The sequence below is a fragment of the Sminthopsis crassicaudata genome, chromosome 2 (genome assembly GCF_048593235.1).
Source record: "Sminthopsis crassicaudata isolate SCR6 chromosome 2, ASM4859323v1, whole genome shotgun sequence".
Taxonomy (NCBI): Eukaryota; Metazoa; Chordata; class Mammalia; order Dasyuromorphia; family Dasyuridae; genus Sminthopsis; species Sminthopsis crassicaudata.
In genome coordinates this window covers 226,812,285-226,832,408 of record NC_133618.1, presented here as the reverse complement: position 1 = coordinate 226,832,408, position 20,124 = coordinate 226,812,285, and the positions used below count along the sequence as shown (strand labels likewise).

The 20,124-nt window shown below is 36.6% G+C and overlaps 1 protein-coding gene, 1 non-coding gene and 1 pseudogene across 2 annotated transcripts in view; 2 read left to right on the top strand and 1 right to left on the bottom strand.

Moving 5' to 3' along the window:
- PTK2B (protein tyrosine kinase 2 beta) overlaps positions 1 to 20,124 on the bottom strand; it is a 168,551-nt gene that overhangs the window by 91,599 nt on the left and 56,828 nt on the right.
- On the top strand, positions 4,288 to 4,390 carry LOC141559185 (U6 spliceosomal RNA). The gene has a single exon (XR_012487265.1). It is a non-coding gene; the product is annotated as a U6 spliceosomal RNA (small nuclear RNA).
- On the top strand, positions 15,654 to 16,601 carry LOC141553366 (heme oxygenase 2 pseudogene; annotated as a pseudogene).

Below are 20,124 nucleotides of genomic sequence, written 5' to 3'. Positions count from 1 at the left end.
ATTGTAGGTAAGAAAAGGTTTCTTGCAGAGGTAGAACTTTAACTGAGTCTTGAAGGAATTCGACCAAGATAGCCAAGATGTAGAAATGAGGAGGGAGAGAGTGCTAATCTTGAGAGACAGACTAAAAATGCTTAGTCCTATCATCACATCCTATCTGATTTTTCTGAAGGCAGGGAGAGAGAAGTCGAAGGGAAGCTGCTAGGGGATTCCCTCACTTCTTTAAAATTCAATTTAAATAATCTCCTACATAAATCTTTTTTTCTATCTCTCCAGCTGCTAAGGCCTTCAATGAAATGACACTGTTTATTTTATATAAATGTGTGTATATATGTGTGTGTAGGCTTGTAAGATCCTTGAAGACAAACAAAAGTTCCATTTTTTTTTAATCTTTGTATTCCCAGCACCTGGTACCTCGTAAGTGCTTTAATAAATGCTTGTTGATTGAGTCATTGATTGATATAGTTTTTCTAGGCTCTAAAAAAGAGAGAAAAGCAATGGAAAAAGCAGGACTATAACTAGAGTAGGACAGTCTGGGTCTCATCCAGATGCCAACATGTCAGAGCACACTTCCAAATTGTCTCTAGTGAAAAGACAACGCAATCAAAAAATTCACTAGGCACATTGCTTTATGTGGGGGTGAAGGGAAAATAGCATATTCCGGGAAGAAACTGATTCCCATACCTGCTGTTATGACTAATAATAACAGCCCACAGTTCTCTAAAGTTCTTTACAAAGCACTTTCCTCACTCCAACTTTGTGAGGTAGATAGTACAAGGATAATTATCTCCAATATACAGATGAAAAAAGACAGGGAGACAATAATCACAGACGTGCTCTCTCTGTTCCCCAAGTCAAATGTCTTCCCACTGTATCATGCAGCGTTTTGATGTACAAAATGTTTATTCTAAGTATCTCCTCCTACTCCAACTTCCTTTTCACTGCGCCACCTTATTGGCCTACCTTGTAAAGAATGAAAGGACAGAGAGCAAGAGAGAAAGACAAGAGGATGGGTTAAAAGGTTATACTAGCATTCTTTGGGGAAACATCCAAAAATTATGTAATAGATTAGGACCTCAGAAATTTGGCTTCTGGATTCCCAACAGCAACACAAAGCCATTCTGTTAGATAACTTTGGCTACCAAATCCTTCCTGATGTCCATACTCAGTGATTCGGATTACAGGAAGACCCTGAACAGCTTTGAAAATAGCAATAAATTTATAACATACTATATAATAAAAGCAAATTGTACATGATAGAGTTCTCGGCTTCATGCACAGCTCTCTCAGTTTTTACTGTGTAGCAATATGGAAGGACTCATTTAATTGATGCTTGAGTTCAGAATTCTTTTAATGGGGATCAACACGAACATCAGTGTGGCTGGGATGGAGAGCATAGAGAAAAGGAATCATGGTGTGAAATAAAATTGGCATGATAGGCTGGTAGCATACTGTGAAGGGCTGAGTTTCCTGTGGCGAGCATAGACACCAGCATGGCAGATTTTCTTTAATCCCTCATCCTCAGTTAGAAGAAAGCAAAGATCAGCATGACCCCCTAGCCACCTAAAGTGCTGATCTGAAATTCTAACTACAGAGAATAAGAACATCTTACTGGCCCAACTACAAAATTTGATTCTACTTTTGGACTATTTCTGCTCAAAAAATGCTAGGATTCTATGACTGGAGTTCAATCTTAGATCACAGGTTTCACTCCTCTTCTGAAATACTCCCATCTACCTAACTTTATTTTTTCCAAAGTCACACAACTTGTTTCTCCTTCTCTCCCTCCCCCCATCCATCAAGAGACTTAAACACTTAGAGCAGAAGACATTTATCTGCCAGGATCCCTTTACAGGCTCTTTCCTTTTAGAGGTGAACAGCTTCAACTAAGCCTTCCTGCCTCCTTCTGAAATTCTAGGATTGAGGCAGAGTAAATCTGCATATTATAAACCAAAAACCAGAACCTCAGCCAGGAAACAGTCTTCCACACAGGTAGGAAGTGAGCAATCATGTGGAAAGGAAAATGAAAGTACACAAAAGAAAGAATTAAGTAATTTAAGAGCATTTATTTACTTTGTGCTATAGGCAAAGTTCCAGGACTAAAGGTTGGGAATGCAAATAGGAAAAACAAGATTGTCCCTTCTCACAAGCATCTCACATTTTAATTGAAGACTAATTGTGCAGGTAGTCTTCTTTCAAAGGGAGTAGCAAAGAAGGTACAAACTCATCTTCTTCCATGATATTTTCATTGATAACATCCCACCTATTTGTAACATTGAGCTATTTGATGGTGCCAGTGAATGGGGTGATAAGAATTTTCTTTTCTGCATCTTTAGCAGCTGTGGCTACAGAGGAGGAGGGGTCTGAAGCACCTGAAGAAGCAGGTGTTTCCCATCTTTACATCTCCATGAAACTTGTTCCCCTGGACCCCAAGAAATATACTGGTAGCAGGGCCAAAGGTTTGGGGCTCTTGGACCTATTGTTAGCTGATGGTCAGTAATTAATGTTGGTAATGACCAAGATTCCAGACCCTCCTTCACAGGGTCCGCTCACCTCAAAGACTTAGTAATCTTTAACAAACAAAGATGAAAAGGATAGTGATAAAAGAATGGCCAACATGATGGCCTATTCTAGACCTCTGTCCCTCACTGCTTGGTAGAACAGCTTCTGCCCCCTGACAGACTTGATCATGTACTGGTTCTGATTCAGCAGTAGGACTAAGAGATAACAAATAGTATTTTATAGAAACAACATTATAGTTGAGTCAGGGGACCTGAGCCTGAATTCAAGCATCTCCATTTACTACCTATTTGATCATGGACAATTTATTTCAAGTTTCTGGACCTTCTATCTTTTCCTACAAAAAAAAAAAAAGGTACAATAATCATTCTACTTGTTTCATGGGTCATTGTAGGATTCAAACAAGATCTTGTAGCAGTGGCTGGTATGGATAAGTCTATAAAATATGAGCCATTACTATTATTTCTGATAACATAGGATATGTAAGTTCCTTAAGAATAGTAACTTTTTTTTTTAAATCTTGTCTTTGTTCTCCTAATACCTAGCATAGAACCCTGCCTATTTTAGGGAGGAGAAAGTAAGGGAGAGTCCAAATTAGGATCATTCAGTGGCAAAGCTAGGATGTGAACCCATATTGTCTGATTCTAAATCCAGCATTCTTTCCATGACACCATGTGGGTCCTATTTTGTGTTCTATTTGGATCCTGTTTTGTGCCTGTGTTTGTGTAAGCTTTTGTGCTAGTGTTTTTCCTATGGGAAAAATATGCTCTATATGGATGGTCAAGACCTGGTAAGTATAAGTCCATTTTCCCTAGGAACATTCCCCTAGAACTATTCCTCCTTCCCCAGAATTGGCCCTAATTTTGGGTCCAATTGATACTTGGAAGCAGCTCTCCAAGACAAACTCTTGCTACATTCAGAAATCAGAGAGGATTGAGGAAAATGCTTTTAATATAAAATTGCTAGTGCAACAGATGCCCCATCATTTTCTTCTAGAGTTCCTTTAAATTATAGAATTTTTGTCAAAAGATACCTCATTAACTAACTAATCCAAAGGAAGCTCTAATTTTGAGGATATTTCTCCTGACATCAAACCTTAATTTGTTTATTTTGGAATTTTCACCCATTGATCCTAGTTCTGTCTTCTAAAGCCAAGTAGAAGAAATATAATCCCATCAAATACTTGAAGCCAGTTATGTTTAACCTGGAGACAAACACTAAGGTGCTTCCTTTCTCTATGTTTGTGTCATAGACTGACATTTATGGGGCCTGGGACAAAGGAAAGTGGAGATGTAAAGTCATATGATCTTGTTGAAGCTTCAAGAATATATATAGTCATAAGAATACTATGTGATTCTCTTTGCAGATTACATAGTGGTATAGAGATTCCTAAAAAAATAAGTAAAAATTACGTGAAAAAATTAACAATTTTAGCAAAGTTACAGGATATAAAATAAACCCATAAACATCATCAGCAAGGGATAGAAAAAAATTCCATTTAAAATAACTATGGATGATATAAAGTACTTGGGAGTGTACCTGCCAAGACAAACCCAGGAAATATATGAGCAAAATTACAAAAAACTTTCCATACAAATAAAATTAGATCTAAACAATTGGAAAAATGTCAGTTGGTCATGGATAGACTGAACTAATATAATAAAAATAACAATTCTACCTAAATTATTCAGTGCCATATCAAACTGCCAAAAAATTAATTTATAGAACTAGAAAAAAAAATAATTACAAAATTTATCTGGAAAAAAGAAAGGATCAAGAGAATGTGCTCACTAAATTTGGAATGATACATAAAAGATTAGCATGGCCCCTACATAAGGATGATATTCCAATTCATGAAGACTACAAAGAGAATTAATGAAAAAAATGAAAAGGATGGTGGCCTCGCCAAACCAGGCCTAAAACTTTTTTATGAAGCAGTGTCATCAAAACTATTTGATACTGGCTAAGAAATAGAGTGGTAGATCAGTGGAATAAGTTAGGTTCACAGGACATAATAATCGATGACTATAGTACTGTTTTATAAACCCAAAAATTCCAACTTCTGGAAAAAGAACTCACTATTTCACAAAAGTTGCTGGGAACAGTAGAAAAAAATATGGCAGAAACTAACATAGACCAACATCTCATATCATTTAGGTGTGATAAGATCAAAATGGTATACAATTTAGACATTAAGGGTGATACTATAAGCAAATTAGCAAGGGACCGTTTACCTGTCAGATCTTAGAGAAGAGAGGCATTTATGACCAAAAAAGAAATAGAGAACATTATGAAATACAAAATGGACAATTATGATTATATTAAACTAAAAAAGGTTTTGCACAAACCAAACCAATACAACCAAGATTATAAAATAAGCAGAAAGCTGGGAAACAATTTTTACAGTCATTATTCTAATAAAGGCCTCCCTTCTAAAATATAGGAAGAACTGGGTCAAATTTATAAATATACAATTCATTCTCTAATTGATAAATAGTCAAAGGACATAAACTATTTTCAGATAAAGAAATTAAAATCATATATATTCATATAAAAATGTTCTAAAACACTATTGATTAGAGAAATGTAAATTTCTATCAGATTTACTAAAATGATGGGAAAAGATAATGATAAATATTGGAGGAAATATGGGAAAACTGCAACACTAATGCTTTGTTGGTAGAGTTGTGAACTGATCCAGCTATTCTGAAGAGAAATTTGGAACTATGCCCAAAGGGCTATCAAATTGTGCATATCCTTTGATCCAGCAATCTCACTATTGGGTCTGAATCCCAAAGAGATCATAAAAGATGGAAAGGACCCACATGTACAAAAATGTTTGCAGCAGCTCCTTTTTTGTTAGCAAAGAATTGGAAAATGAGTGGGCACCTATTAATTAGGGAATAGCTGAATAATCTATGATATATAAATGTAATAGAATACTACTGTTATATTAAAAATGATGAACACGATGACAGGAACAAATAATGATGAATGTTGGAGGGGATGTGGGAAAACTAGGACACTGATACATTGTTGGTGGAGTTGTGAAAGAATCCAGGCATTCTGGAGAGCAATTTGGAACTATGCCCAAAAAGTTATCAAACTGTGCATATCCTTTGACCCAGCCATACTACTACTGGGCTTATATCCCAAAGAAATACTAAAGAAGGGAAAGGGACCTGTATGTGCCAAAATGTTTGTGGCAGCCCTTTTTGTAGTGGCTAGAAACTGGAAAATGAATGGATGCCCATCAATTGGAGAATGGTTGGGTAAATTATGGTATATGAAGGTTATGGAATATTATTGTTCTGCAAGAAATGACCAGCAGGATGAATACAGAGAGGCTTGGAGAGACTTACATCAACTGATGCTGAGTGAAACGAGCAGAACTAGGAGATCATTTTACACTTCAACAATGATACTGTATGAGGATGTATTCTGATGGAAGTGGATATCTTCAACATAAAGAAGATCCAACTCACTTCCAGTTGATCAATGATGGACAGAAATAACTACACCCAGAGATGGAACACTGGGAAGTGAATGTAAATTGTTAGCACTACTGTCTATCTACCAGGTTACTTATCTAATACTTAATGTGCAACAAGAAAATGGTATTTACACACATATATTGTATCTAGGTTTTATTGTAACATATGTAAAATGTATGGGATTGCCTGTCATCGGGGGGAAGGAATAGAAGGAGGGGGGGATAATTTGGAAAAATGAATACAAGGGATAATATTATAAAAAAATTTATTCATGCATATATACTGTGAAAAAAAATTCTAAAAAAAATGATGAACACACTGATTTCAAAAAAGCCTAGAAAGATTTATGTGAACTGATGTTAAGTGAAATGAGCAAAACCAGGAAAATATTATACACAGCAATAACAAGACTGTGTAATGATCAACTATAATAGACTTAACTCTTCTTAGAAATTCAGTGATCTTAGGCAATGTCAACAAATTTTGGATGGAAAATGCTATCCATATCCATAGAGAGAACTATAGAGATTAAATGCAAATCAAAGCATATTATTTTCACCTTTTTTTAACCTTTTGCTTTTTTCTTTCTTTCTCATGGTTTTCTCCTTTTGTTCTGATTTTCCTTTCCAAACATGACTCATATGGAAATATATTAAAAATGAATATATAGCATATCTCAAATTGCTTGCTGAATTGGAAAGAAGGAAGGTAAGGCAGAAATTTAAAAAAAAATTTTTGGAACACAAAATCTTTCAAAAATGAATATTGAAAACACCTTTACATGTAATTAGAAAAAAAATGTACTATTAAAATAAATGTTTTTTTAAATGGAAAATAAAATAAAATAAAATAAATGCTATTTGCTTTTGATTACCTATTATTCCCCTGGAAAAAAGCTAAAGATACACTTCTTTCCTTAAAATAAAGAGGTTAGGAACCATGGATGCAAGATGTTGTATATATTACTGGGTGTGTCCCTGTCTTTTTTTTTTTTTTTTTTTGTTTAACTTTTGTTCTTTATTTCAAAGAATAATTACAAGGTTGGGGTGGGAAGAGGTACAGTATAGCCAGACATGACACAGAGTATAAGATAAAGAACATTGACTTTTCAGATCTATGGATAAGGAAAGCATTTATGACCAAACAAGAGACAGAGAACATCATGGGAAGTAAAATAGATAATTTTGAGTACGTGAAATTTTTACAAGTTTTTGCACAAACAAAACCAGTGCAGCCAAAATTAGGAGAACAGGAAACTGGGGCAGGAGGGAGTAAGTTTCTCTGATAAAGGCCTCATTTCTCAAATATATAGGGAACTGAGCCAAATTTATAAAATTAAGAGGCATTTCCCAGTTGATAAATGGTCAAAGGATATGACCAGGCAGTTTTCAGAAGAAATCAAAGTTATCCATTGTTATATGACAAAGTGTTCTATTTCACTGTTAATTAAAGAAATTCAAATTAAAACAACACTGAGGTACCATGTCACACTCATCATTTCGGCTAACATGACAGAAAAACAATGCTAGAAGGGATATGAAAAATAGATACACCAATACACTATTGGTGGAGAGATGAAATAGTCCAATCGTTTTGAAGAACAATTTGGAACTATACAAAATGGCTATTCAACTTTGTATACTCTTTGACCCAGAAATATCACTATAGATCTTTATTCTAAAGAGATCATAGAAAAAGGAAAAGGATTCATATGTACAAGATTTATAGCAACTCTTTTTGTGGAGGCAAAGAATTGGAAATTAGGAGATACGCTTCTTTTGGGGAATGCAGGACAATTTGTATTCTATGATAGTGATGGAATATAATTGTGCTGTAAGAAATAATGAAGAGGATGGTTTCGGTAAAACCTGGGAAGACTTATATGAAGTGATACAAAGTGAAATGAATAGAACCAGGAGATTAGTGTACATAGTGGTAATAAAATTTGTAACAATGATGAACTGTGAAAGACTCAGATATTTTAGTCAATATAATCATCTAAGAAAATTCTAGACTTATGAAGAAAAATGTCATCCATTACCAGAAAGAGAGAACTGATGAACTCAAAGTACAGATTGAAGCATATTTTAATTGCTTTATTTTTCTTGCTTTTTTTCCCTTTTTTGTAACATGATTAATATGAAACTATTTTACATGACTTCACATTTATAATTGGTATCCTATTTCTTGCCTTTTTGATGGTGAAAGAAGTGCCAAATGGAGGAACAGAATTAGGAAATCAACATTTTTTTTAAAGGAGCATTAAGAAATATAAAGGATGATGATAGTGAAGAAGGAAAAAAAAAAAAAGAAGAAAACTGTTATCCAAAAATCTATATTCAGATCCTGCTTCTGATACTTTTCTTCTCCTTAAGCAAAGTATTATCTCTCCTTAAGCAAAGTACTTAGCTTTAGTGGACCTCAGTTGCCTCATCTGTAAAATGAGGTCACTGAATTAAATGACCTCTGAATCCTTTCCAGTACTAAAATTAAAACAACAAAAAATGTATAGTCATAACTTTATTTAGGTTTTAAAAGAATTAGCTAAATATGAGTAAATCATAAGATTCATGGGTTCAGGGTCATCATTATCTGTAGCTAGACTCAAATGGAATTCACTTTTCCACTTCAGACAAAGAGATAGTAGAATTGAGCAGCCTCAGTCACTAAGATGCTGAGATCTTGGGCTTCTAATCTTCATCCAACAGTGGCCTTCATTTATCTTCATCTCCCAGTCAGTAGCATATGGAAGAATAATCTTGATCTACAGGCCCCACAGGAAGAATTGACCAACCAATAAAAATATGTATTTAAAATGTAAAAGAACCAAGTAGCTTGCAAAGAGACAGACCCATCCCAGTGCTCAGAGGCACTGCTAGATGAAGAAGCTCTCTGAGACCCTAGTTTGAAGAAGATAGGCTATCATCAAAGTATCTTAGTATTAAATGGGACCTCAGAGGACATCTGGACCAACTACATGCAAGTATCCTTCTTCTAGCAGTCCTGGTTCATGGCCAGAGGGCCTCTAATTGAACAGACCCAGTACAGGAAACTCACTTCTTATTTTGTAATGTAACATGCTCTGTTTTCTAACAGCCCTTCCTTTTACTGAGCCAAAATCTGCCTCTCTTCCCTCTACCGGCCTTATTTCTGCTCCCTAAAATGGTAGAAGTCTATTCTAAATGATAGGCCTTCGTGTTTTTGATGACAGCCCATCTTTCCCTCTTCCTACCAAAACTCTTTTCTAGGCTGAATACTTCCAAATCCTTTGACCAATTTACCTTATCATGGTTTCTAAATCTTCAATCATCCCAGTCATTATGCTCAGAAGATGTTTCAGTTTCTCTAGAATCCTCCCCCTGCCCCATAAGAATAAAATATTCCAGAAATGTTCTCTATACCTTGCTTTGAAGGTGTTTCATTTTATCTAGAATAATCCCCGCATAACTAAAATATTCTAGATGTGTTCTATAAACCGTGTTCTGAAGGTATCTGGAGTCTCCCCCCCCCCATGAATAACATATTTCAGATGTGTTCTATCTACCCTGTTCTGAAGGTGCTTCAATTTATCTAGAAATCCCCCTCATGAAAAAAATATTCCAGGTATGTTCTATATATTGCTCTCTGAAGGTGTTCCAATTTAGCTTAAATCCCCCCCTTAAGAATAAAATATTCCAGAAATGTTCTATACACCCTGCTCTGAAGGTACTCCAGTTTGTCTAGAATCCTCTCTTCCACCCCCTGCAGTGAAATATTCCAGAAGTATTCTATATGCCCTGCTCTAAAAGTACTTCAATTTACCTAGAACCCCCCCTACTATGCAGATAAAATATTCCAGGTGTGTTCTATACACCCTTCTCCAAAGATTACAGTTTATCTAGGCTTCTCTAAAATGAAAATCATTTCTAGATGAGTCCTGTGTAATATAGAATGAAGGAATTACTAAGTGAAGCTTTCCTTAATGGAGAGGGTAGCTGAAAATTCTGTGTAGAGAACTGGTATCGTGATATACTATCTAACCTGCTTTGGGATTGTTCTATAACAGCAATAATGATAAGTGGCAAAGTCATATAGTGCTTTAAAGTTTGAAATATATTTTACAAATATTATCTTGTTCTTCACAACAACCCTGAGATAGGCAGTGAGGCTACAGAGAGTGCCTTACCCAGAGCACATAGCTAAATGACTGTCCAGGATTTGAATTCAAATCTTCCTTCAAATCTAGCTCTCTATCCTTTGCGTCACTTAGCTGCCTTATATACACAGCATGGTTTGAGGAAACCTGACATACCATCTACATATTACAGTTTTAGTGTAGCATAATAGCCAGGGAACTACAGTTGGCTTCAGAGAGACCTGTTTCAGACATTTAATAACAAGACTCAACCTTGGAGAAATGATCTTATCTATCTTTTCCATTTTCTTTTCTATAAAATCAAGATGGAGGTGAAGGGTTTAACTCAATGAGAGGTCCCTTACAGCTTTAAAATGATGAGCCTATAATCTGCAATATTTACCTCAAAGTATTATGGTGAACAATAGATGAAATAAGACATAGAAAGCATTATGTAGACTTTAAGGCTCTATATAAATATCAGTTGGCATTTTCCCCAATCACTCACTTTTTTAAATAATAGCTTTTTATTTTCAAAATACATGCAAAGATAGTTTTCAGCATTCATCCTTACAAAATCTTGTGTTTTAAATTTTTCTCTCTGCCTTCTCCAACCCCTTCCCCTAGACAGCAAGTAATCCAATATAGGTTAAACATGTACTATTCTTCTATATATATTTCCACATTTATCATGCTGAACAAGAAAAATCAGATCAAAAAGGGAAAAATGAGAAAAAAACAAAAAGCAAGCAAACAAGAACAAAAAAGGTGAAAATGCTATGTTGTGATCCATATTTAATCCCTATAGTCCTCTCTGGATGCTGGTGGCTCTCTCCATCACAAGTCTATTGGAACTGGCCTGAATCACTTCATTGTTAAAAAGAGCCACATCCATAAGAATTGATCATCAAATAATCTTCTTGTTGCTGTGTACAATATTCTCTTAGTTCTACTTACTTCATTTTGCATCAGTTCAAATCATCCTGCTGATCATTTCTTATAGAACAACAATATTCCATAACATTTATATAACATAACTTATTCAGCCATTCTCCAACTGATGGGCATCCACTCAGCTTCCAGTTCTTTGCCACAACAAAAAGGGCTGCCACAGACATTTTTGGCATTTTTCTTTTTTTATGATCTCTTTGGGATACAGGCCCAATAGAAATACTGCTGGATCAAAGGATATGCAGAGTTTGGTAGCCCTTTGGGCATAATTCCAAATTGCTCTCCAGAATGGTTGGATCAGTTCACAATTTCACCAAAAACTGTGTTAGTGAAATGGCTAATTTTTATTGAGCAAAAGTGGCACAGTCCAGAAAGAATTGGGGCTCAGAGGAGACCTTGATCCTAGGAAAGGCAAATCCTTAAGCTAGATATTCATTGTGTTAGATATAACCCAGGCTCCTTCAGAAAAAGCTAGGTGGGACTGAATTATTTAGAACCCAGCTTCTTAAACTATGGATCAGAACACCATATGAGGTCTCATAAAAAGACCCCCCAAATGAATGTGGGGGTCATGAAATTATGATTATCAGTAGATGTTTGATTTGAAAAACTTTTATATATCTATATGTCTCTCTCTCTCTCTCTCTCTCTTCATATATATATATATATATATATATATATATATATATATATATATATATATATATATGTGTGTGTGTGTGTGTGTGTGTGTGTGTGTATATATATGTATATATATATATATATATATACATACATGTAGAGTCACATAAAAATTTCTCAGGACAAACAGAATGAAAAAGTCTAAGAAGCCCTGAATTAAAGTACTGCAAGAAAGGGAATCCCAGCCCTAGAGAATTCTTCCAGTAAAGTATAGCAAACTCGAACGCTCTCTCTGTGCTTTTGCCTAGGCTGTTCCCCCATTTCTAGAATGCTCTCTATTCTCATAGAATCATAAATTTTGAATCAGAAAGACTCTTAGGGATCACCTAACCCATCTCTTTTATTTTATAAATAAGAAGAGGCCCAAACAATTGCCCAAGTCCACTTAGGTAGAAATAATGAGGCTAGGATTGAATCCAGGTCATCTGACTCTAAAACCTTTCCAGTAAAAGTGAATTTCCAATGAAAATTCAGAACTCTAACAGCTCTTTCCAATGTATTGCTGCTCATCTTTACTAAATATGACCCCTATCTTCTTTCCATACTCAGAACTTATTCACCTTCCCTCTCCCATCTTGGAAATTACCTTGCATTCATTTTATAACCACTTATCTGTGTATGTGCTATTTTCCCCTATTAATAGAATGTAAGCTCTTTAAGGATAGGGACTAATATGTGCCTCTCAATCAATAAATATTCATTAAGCATTCTTATATGTACCAGGCACTGTGCAAAGCACTGAATGATCTCAATAAATACTTGTTGAATTGAATTGCATACATGTTTTAATAAATTCACAAAATCTCAAAAGTCCACAGAGGAGGTAGTCCTGCTGTGGGACTCTGAAGAGGTGCATGACAATGCAAGAGCCTCTTGAAAGACAATGAGGAAGGAGATTTAGGCTGTAGAAGAGGAGAAGAAGGGGCTCTCAAGAATGGGGATGAGCCAAAGGTTCCTGGGTAGAACAGGCTATACCTGTAAGATCCAAGTCTTACCTTCTTTGAACCCAAGGTAATTTCCAAAGTCACAAAATTCATCTTGTCAAGTAATCAGGGAACTTTTCTTTACGCAGCTGAAACAGCTACTGAGGTTTTTTTGAGGAAGGGGGATGGGAAGAACAGAATCCTCAGCCCTAATACCCCAAGGGCCAGTCACATGGGGACCAGCGCAAGTCTGGGTTTCACCAACGTCAGGAAATGACACATACCAGCCAGGCAGAGTAGGGAGGAGGAAGGCATGAATCACACCCAGGAAGTGGCAAAGGGACAGAAGAGGGAGGTCGTCCGGGAGGAGAATGGGGAAGACCCTGGGAGAATCATACTAGACATAGGACCACCAACGGGCCCACTCTTCTACTCCTGGCTCTGCTGGCAGGGTAACTAACCCAGGAAGTCCTGAGTCTGACCAGGTGAGGAGAAAACCTGCTGCCAGAAGGTACATGCAGGTAGGAAAGTCTCAGAGTGAGACAGATGCCTCACCCTCCCAAAACCAGTCATATTAGCAAACATTAGACATTAATCATGATTTTACTACATTATTTAACATTATATCAACTATTTCCTGACATATTAAGCAGATCTTGAACATGAACTGAAATAGGGGAAATTACCGGGTGAGGGGATTTTGATTCTTGAGGTCATGAGAACATCTTTGATGAATCAGAAACTCCCTTAATCCAAGATAAAACAGGTCCTCTAGTACAACCCCCATACAACAAGGATGCTAGCACAGTACCTAGCACATACAAGCACGAATTCCCCCTTTTTAACATCTGTATTAGCAGTAAATCCACCTTTTTTTTTTTTGAGTGTTTTCAGTAACTGAGACCTTTGCAATGTGGCTCCATTCTCCATTCCTTTCCATATACCCCATGTTACATACAAACTGACTTATTTCCTGTTCCTTGAATTTGGTGTTCCATCTCTGGTCTCCATACCTTTGTAGTACATGATTGAAATGGGTTTCTGCCTTAATTATGTCTCTTAGAATTTGTATTTCCTTTAAGGCTTAACTCAAGTACCATATCTTACATGAAATCTATCCTCATTTCCACTACCAACTGCTAGTGGTTCCTCCACAAATAACTTTTTGTTGGCTTCATATATTTTGTATCTATTTACTATAAGTATACCTTTCCCTCTCCCCAATAATAAAAGCTTCTTGGGGGCAGGAACTATTTTGTTTTTGTCTGTTTACTCCTAATGCCTCTATTTCATTGGTTAATATCAAGATATCAAATCCAAAGCATTAAAAATAAACGTCACAAAGAAGGCAATGGAGAGGCTGTGGCTGGTGTGAGTAGACTGTAACGTATAACCAAACAATAGGAGTAAAGGATGCTGCTGAGGAAGTGCATGATGGGAAGAGAAAAATGGGCTAGTCACAGGGAAAGCATGAATAATAACAGGTGGACAGGCAGAGTCCCCCACTAATGTCCTCATGATATTCAGAAAAATTAAAAAATGGTCCTCAGTTGATAAATAATCAAAGGACATGAACAGGCAGCTCTCAAAGGAAGATGAACAAACTACTACCAAAGTCATGGGGAAAAAGGCTCTAAATCGAACCTTCTTAAACTGTGATCACAACCCAACGTGAAGTCACATCACTGAATGCGGGGATTGTGAAATTATGATTTATTATTTGTAAAGGTTTGATTGGTATACCTATATTGATTTGTATATTGTTTGATACCTATATGTAGGTATATATCTACATACCCAAAGTCACATAAAAATTTCTTGGACCAATTGAAAGTGAAAAAAGTTTAAGAATCCCTGCTCTAAATCACTACTAATTAAAGAAATTCAAATTGGAGCAACTTTGAACTTTTACCTTACAGTCAACAGATTGGCAAAAAAGACAAAAATGGAAAATGTCAGATGTTGAAAGAGATATGGAATAAATAGATACATCAATGCACTATTGCTGGTGCTGTGAATTGATCTAGCCATGAAAAGTAATTTGGAACTATGCTCCCCTCCCCCAAGTCACTAAAAATGTGTATATCCTTTGATCCAGTGATACAACTCAGGTTCCATCTCACACTTATCAGTGTGATAAAGAAAGATGAAAAAAGGAAAATGGCAAAGGCTGAAAGGACTGTGGGACAACAGGTATACTAAGACACTGTTGGGGAGCTGTGAATGGTCCAACCATTCTGAAAAGCAATGTGCAACTATTCCTTTCTCCCAAAGAAATCAAAGAATGAGGAAAAGAACCCATAAGAAAAAATAGTTACAGCAATTCTTATTGTAATATCAAAGAACTAGATTAAGGGAGCACTCCAGGATAGGTGAAAAATGTATAACCATATGAATGTCATGGAATACTACTATGTTATAAGAAAGAATGAGAGGGATAATTTAAAAGAAATCTGGGAAAACTTATATGAACTGATACAGAATCAAGTCAGCTAAACTAAAATCATTTTTACAATAATAATAACATTGTAAAGACAACTTTGAAAGATTTAAGAACTCTGTTTCATGCAATGACCAATAGGGATTCCAGAATTCTAGAAGATAGAAAATGAAGCATGCTAGCACAGTACCTAGCACATACAAGGTGCTTAATAAACAAAGGCTTATTGACTTAGCTGGATTCCTGCAAATGCAGAATGAGCCCTCCATTTCTGGATATGACCAAAAAGGAACTTGTTACAAGAGGTTTTGTTTTTCTCTTTTCACATGTGGGAAAGGACAGGCATTGGGGAAAAAAGAAAAGAAAAGAAATATTTGATAATTGAAAAAAAAGTTAAAAATGAAAAGTTACATTTAAAATATTGAGTTGAGGCAGCAAAGCCAGCGGACAATGCAGAACAAGTCATAGGTAATCCAGAGGAGTATGCGATACATTCAGGAAAATCTCATTAGCTTTAACTGCACTAAGCCAAAATGTCATCTGAATTGAAAAGACCATCAGAGAGAGTGGATGAACCTGAAAAAAAAAAAGGCTACAGAGACCCTGAATGGAAAAACCATGCAAAACAACCAGATCTTTCTGAGCTTCTAGAGGATGGGACCAAGGAGTCTCATGACCATGCTGAAAATACCCAGTTTGTCAAAGATTTCTTGAAAGGCCATATCAAGAAGGATCTCTTCAAGCTAGTTACCACTGTACTTTATTTCCCATACTCATACTCTGGAAGAAGTGATGGACTGCAACAAGAATCATCCAGCCTTTGCTCCTTTTTCTTTCTCTGTGGAGCTACAGAACAAAGAAGCAATGACCAAGGATATGGAGTATTTTTTGGTGAGGACTGGCAGGAGAAAGTGAAGTGTTCAAAGGCTACTACTCAGCAGTATGTAGACAGGATCCATTACATGGGGCAACATGAGCCAGAGCTCCTTGTGGCCCACGCCTACACATGGTACATGGGGGACCTCTCTGGGAGCCAGGTACTAAAGAAAGTGGCCCAGCAGATACTGAAGTTACCAAGCAGAGGAGAAGGGATCCAGTTTTTCCCAACAGGCAATGCCCAATAGTTCAAGCAGTTTTATCAAGTCAAGATGAATGCTCTGGACCTGGATCTGAAGACCAAGGAGAAAATTGTCAAGGAGGCTAACATTCAGATTTTCAATGAACTGAATAAGGCTGGCTCTCTGCTGGCCAAAGAATCCCAGGATGGAGAGCTCCTAATACATGATGGGAAAGGAAATGTCCACAAGTGTCTGTACTATGCTGCTCAACAAGGTGCCCATGAGGGTGCTTGCCCCTTCAAAAATGTCATGGCCATATTAAGGCAGCCTAATCTTCAACTTGTCCTCACTGCTGCTGTGGCCCTAGCTTCTAAACTGATGGCTTGGTTCTTCATGTGAAGAAGCAGCCTGGGACCCTGGGGTCCTCCAGGGATGATCTCAGTCAATTCACCCCCACCCGTATCCCTACCCTTACCCTTCTGACTAAATCACTTCCTCAGGTGAGGTGTGTTTTTTTGTTGTTGTTTTGTTTTTTGTTGTTGTTGTTGGCTTTTTGTTTTTTTGTTTTTGTTTTTGTTTTTTTGTTTAAAAAAAAAACTGGGTTTGAGAAAACAAGCAACCAATAAAACCAGACACTAACAGATTGCCTTCTGCAATATGATTTTGTAACCCAGACACTAAGGTGGGGAAGAGGGTTAGGGTCCTGGACCATCTTCAGCAATATAAACTCAGAGAAAGACTCAAACCCAGACCTTAATGATATAGGAAGCACAGCTTAGATCCAAAAACCTCTATGCAGTAGAGAAATTTCCCTCAGCCTCTTGGAGTGAACTCTTCCCCTAAGGTTTCCACCTTGTACTTAGAGTTCTCTTCTTCTTTCCTCTCCTCTCATCACTCAAGTTTGAATTGATCACTCTCAGTGGATAAGATGCTTCACTCAAAACAATAGTTAGCAGGTTGGGGTGGAAAGAGTGGAGAGAGAAAAAGAATAAAGCTGCTGCTACACTGTGTTCACCATACCAAAGGCAGGGGGACAAACAGCCCTGAGAGGAAAAGAGCCTGTGTTTCTGGGGCTGGGAACCAGGTTTCTACTCTAGACTCTGAGGAAGTTTCATTTTAACTACTTCCTTCAACAAATCAAGCCTTACTGCTTCTTCTGCACACATGCATAGAAGCAAAGAGTTAGGGTTCTTGTGTGGTTACAATCAGTGTAAATGCTAAAGCATCCAATAAATTTTATACTTCAAAAAATAAAATGTTTATCAAAGAAATCCTCCATAATCTTGGGTAGTCCTCAATGACAAATTTATGAGAGGATATGAACAAGAATCAGAGACAATAAGAAAGTATGGATGGGTTCCTATCTACACCAATGAAAGAAAAGATGAAATCACAGATCCACTGAGCATTTGGATTTCCCAGTGCTTACCAAGAATAGCATCTTGCCTATAATAGGCATTTAATAAATGTGTGTTAATTGATTAACTTAAGGTTAGATTCACTTCCTATGATATAACACTTCATATGGGAAGCCAGCCTTAAGTGTTAGCTTTCTCTTTTCCTTCAAATTTTCTTTCATTTATTATTTTATGCATAAATTGTATCTCCTTGAGGACAACAGCTGGTTTGTTTTTGCCTTTGCCTATGTATAACATAGGACTTTGCCCATGTAAAGTTCTTAATAAATGCTTGATGAAGTCAGTTCAATTGCAGGAGAAATGAGGATCCTCACTATTTCATAAGACAGCAAGCTCCAGCTTTGGGTGATTATAATTGTTAAGAGTATAAATCTGCCTCCCAGAGGCAACCATCTATGCAATAATAGATAGAGTAATGGGCCTAGGTCAGGAAGATCTGAGTTCAAATTCCACCTCAGACTATGTAGCCCTGTGCAAGTTAAACTTCAGTCTGAAATAATTTAAAAATCTATTAAATGGGGAAAATAGTGTCTATCTCTCGAGGTTGTTGTCAAGATAAAATGAGACAATGTTTATAAAACACTACTGAAAACTAAAAATGCTACATAAAAATTAGTTTTTTTCCTATTATCATTATTATCCCTTATAATTCCTATCTATTGATCCCAGTTCTTTCCTTTGGAGCTTAATGCTACAAGTCTAATTAATCTTCCATATGACGATTCTTCAAAGAATTTGTGACGGTTATCAAATTCTGCCTGTTTCCTCTTTTCCAGGCTACAAATATTCTTAGTTCCTTAAACTTTTCTTTCATATGGCATGGTTTTCAGACCATGACCTCACAGATCACTGAAGGAACTGCAGAGAAAATTAAGGCCTAAAATTAAGTCACTCAACTAAGATTATCAAGTAATATTTGAATCCATGTGCTCCCAAGCCACTCATTTCTGTCATCCTTGCTCTCTCTTTTTTTTTTCCTTCCTTTGAAAAAAATATTTTTATTTAAAATTTTTTATTTTACCAAATACATGCAAAGATAGTTTTCAATATTCAGCCTTGAAAAACCTTGTGTTCCAATTTTTTCTCCCTGACTCCTATCCACCCCCTCCCATAGACAGCAAGCAATCTAATATAGATTAAACTTGTGAAATTTATGTCATTCAATCTGGGTGCCCTCCTGTAGACTCCACACAGTTTGTCAGCAGGGTTCTAGAAATGTAATTCTAGGAACTGGACATGGCATTTCAGATGCATGTTGATCAGTCCAGAGCACAGTGCTGTACCTCTAGCCTTAATCAACTCTAAATTCCTGGCTATCAGAGCAGAGAGATCCAAGGAATAACTAGAAGCTGGGAAATTTGAGAATATGAGATAGCTAGATTTTAATAGTTCACTATTTCTGATGAGGTCTTCAGGAACTGGGTGCCATTGGCAGAGAGGGACTGGGGCATTGATGGAATTGTTCCCTGGGGCACTGATAGGAATCAGTTTAGCCTGGTGATCCCCCCTCTATGGAGGTTCCTCACACACACTGTGAGTGGCCCCATCTTGCTGTGTCCAACCAAAAAATATGAGTTATATCCCATTCCTGAGGTTAAATTTCCCTTACAAATCTATCCATGGCTCATGCCATCTTTGCTGAATCCCTCTTGAAGTTGTAGCCCACCCACAGCACTTTGCTTCATCTTTCCCTTCACTTCTCCCCTGCAACATAGTATCTCTCCCCCTGCCACATAGTGTCTCTCCTCTCATCTCCTCACTATGATGCCTGATATCTTTCCTTTGATCCCCCCACCATGTCTCATGATGTTCTTCTCATAGCTAACTCTTTTAGAGTGCTAAATCCCTTTTAGGAGCCTCATGATATATAACTTTTATCTTGGTTAATTGTAAGTTCCACTAGGGAACTTATCTTTTCCACCTTTAATTATTAAAATCCCTTTCTTTGCTATATGCTCTCCCAACTCTATTTCGTACTTACCAGTCCTGATATATATTGCATTTCTTCATTTTGTCTATAATCTCTTCTAAATAAACATACCTTTTACCAAAGAGAATGGCCATTGTGAATTCTTCACATGACCGAACCCCAATATTTGGTGTTGTCCTAAACCACTTCATTTGGAATCTATAACCACATCATTTCTATCAGTTACTAAGAATAGATCTCAGTGAACAGGAAAGTTTTATAGCAAAAACCATAAGGAATTATGATTCACAGACTAGTATCTCACTATTTTTTAAGATAAATTGCTAGAGTATTCTGGGAGAAGTAATAGACAAGATCAATCTTGGTAACAGCCCCATGTACCCACAAATTGGAGGGTCCAGGCAATTACAGAGACTAGAGAGCTACAGTCACAGATTGAGCAAAAAAAAAGGAATTGTCACCATTGGATGTTTGGCTGTTTCAATCCTTTCTGACTCTTTGTTAGCCCATTTGGTATTTTCTTGGCAGAGATATTAGAATGCTTTGTCATTTCCTTTTAATTATATTTTTACAGATGAAGAAACGTGACTTGCACAGG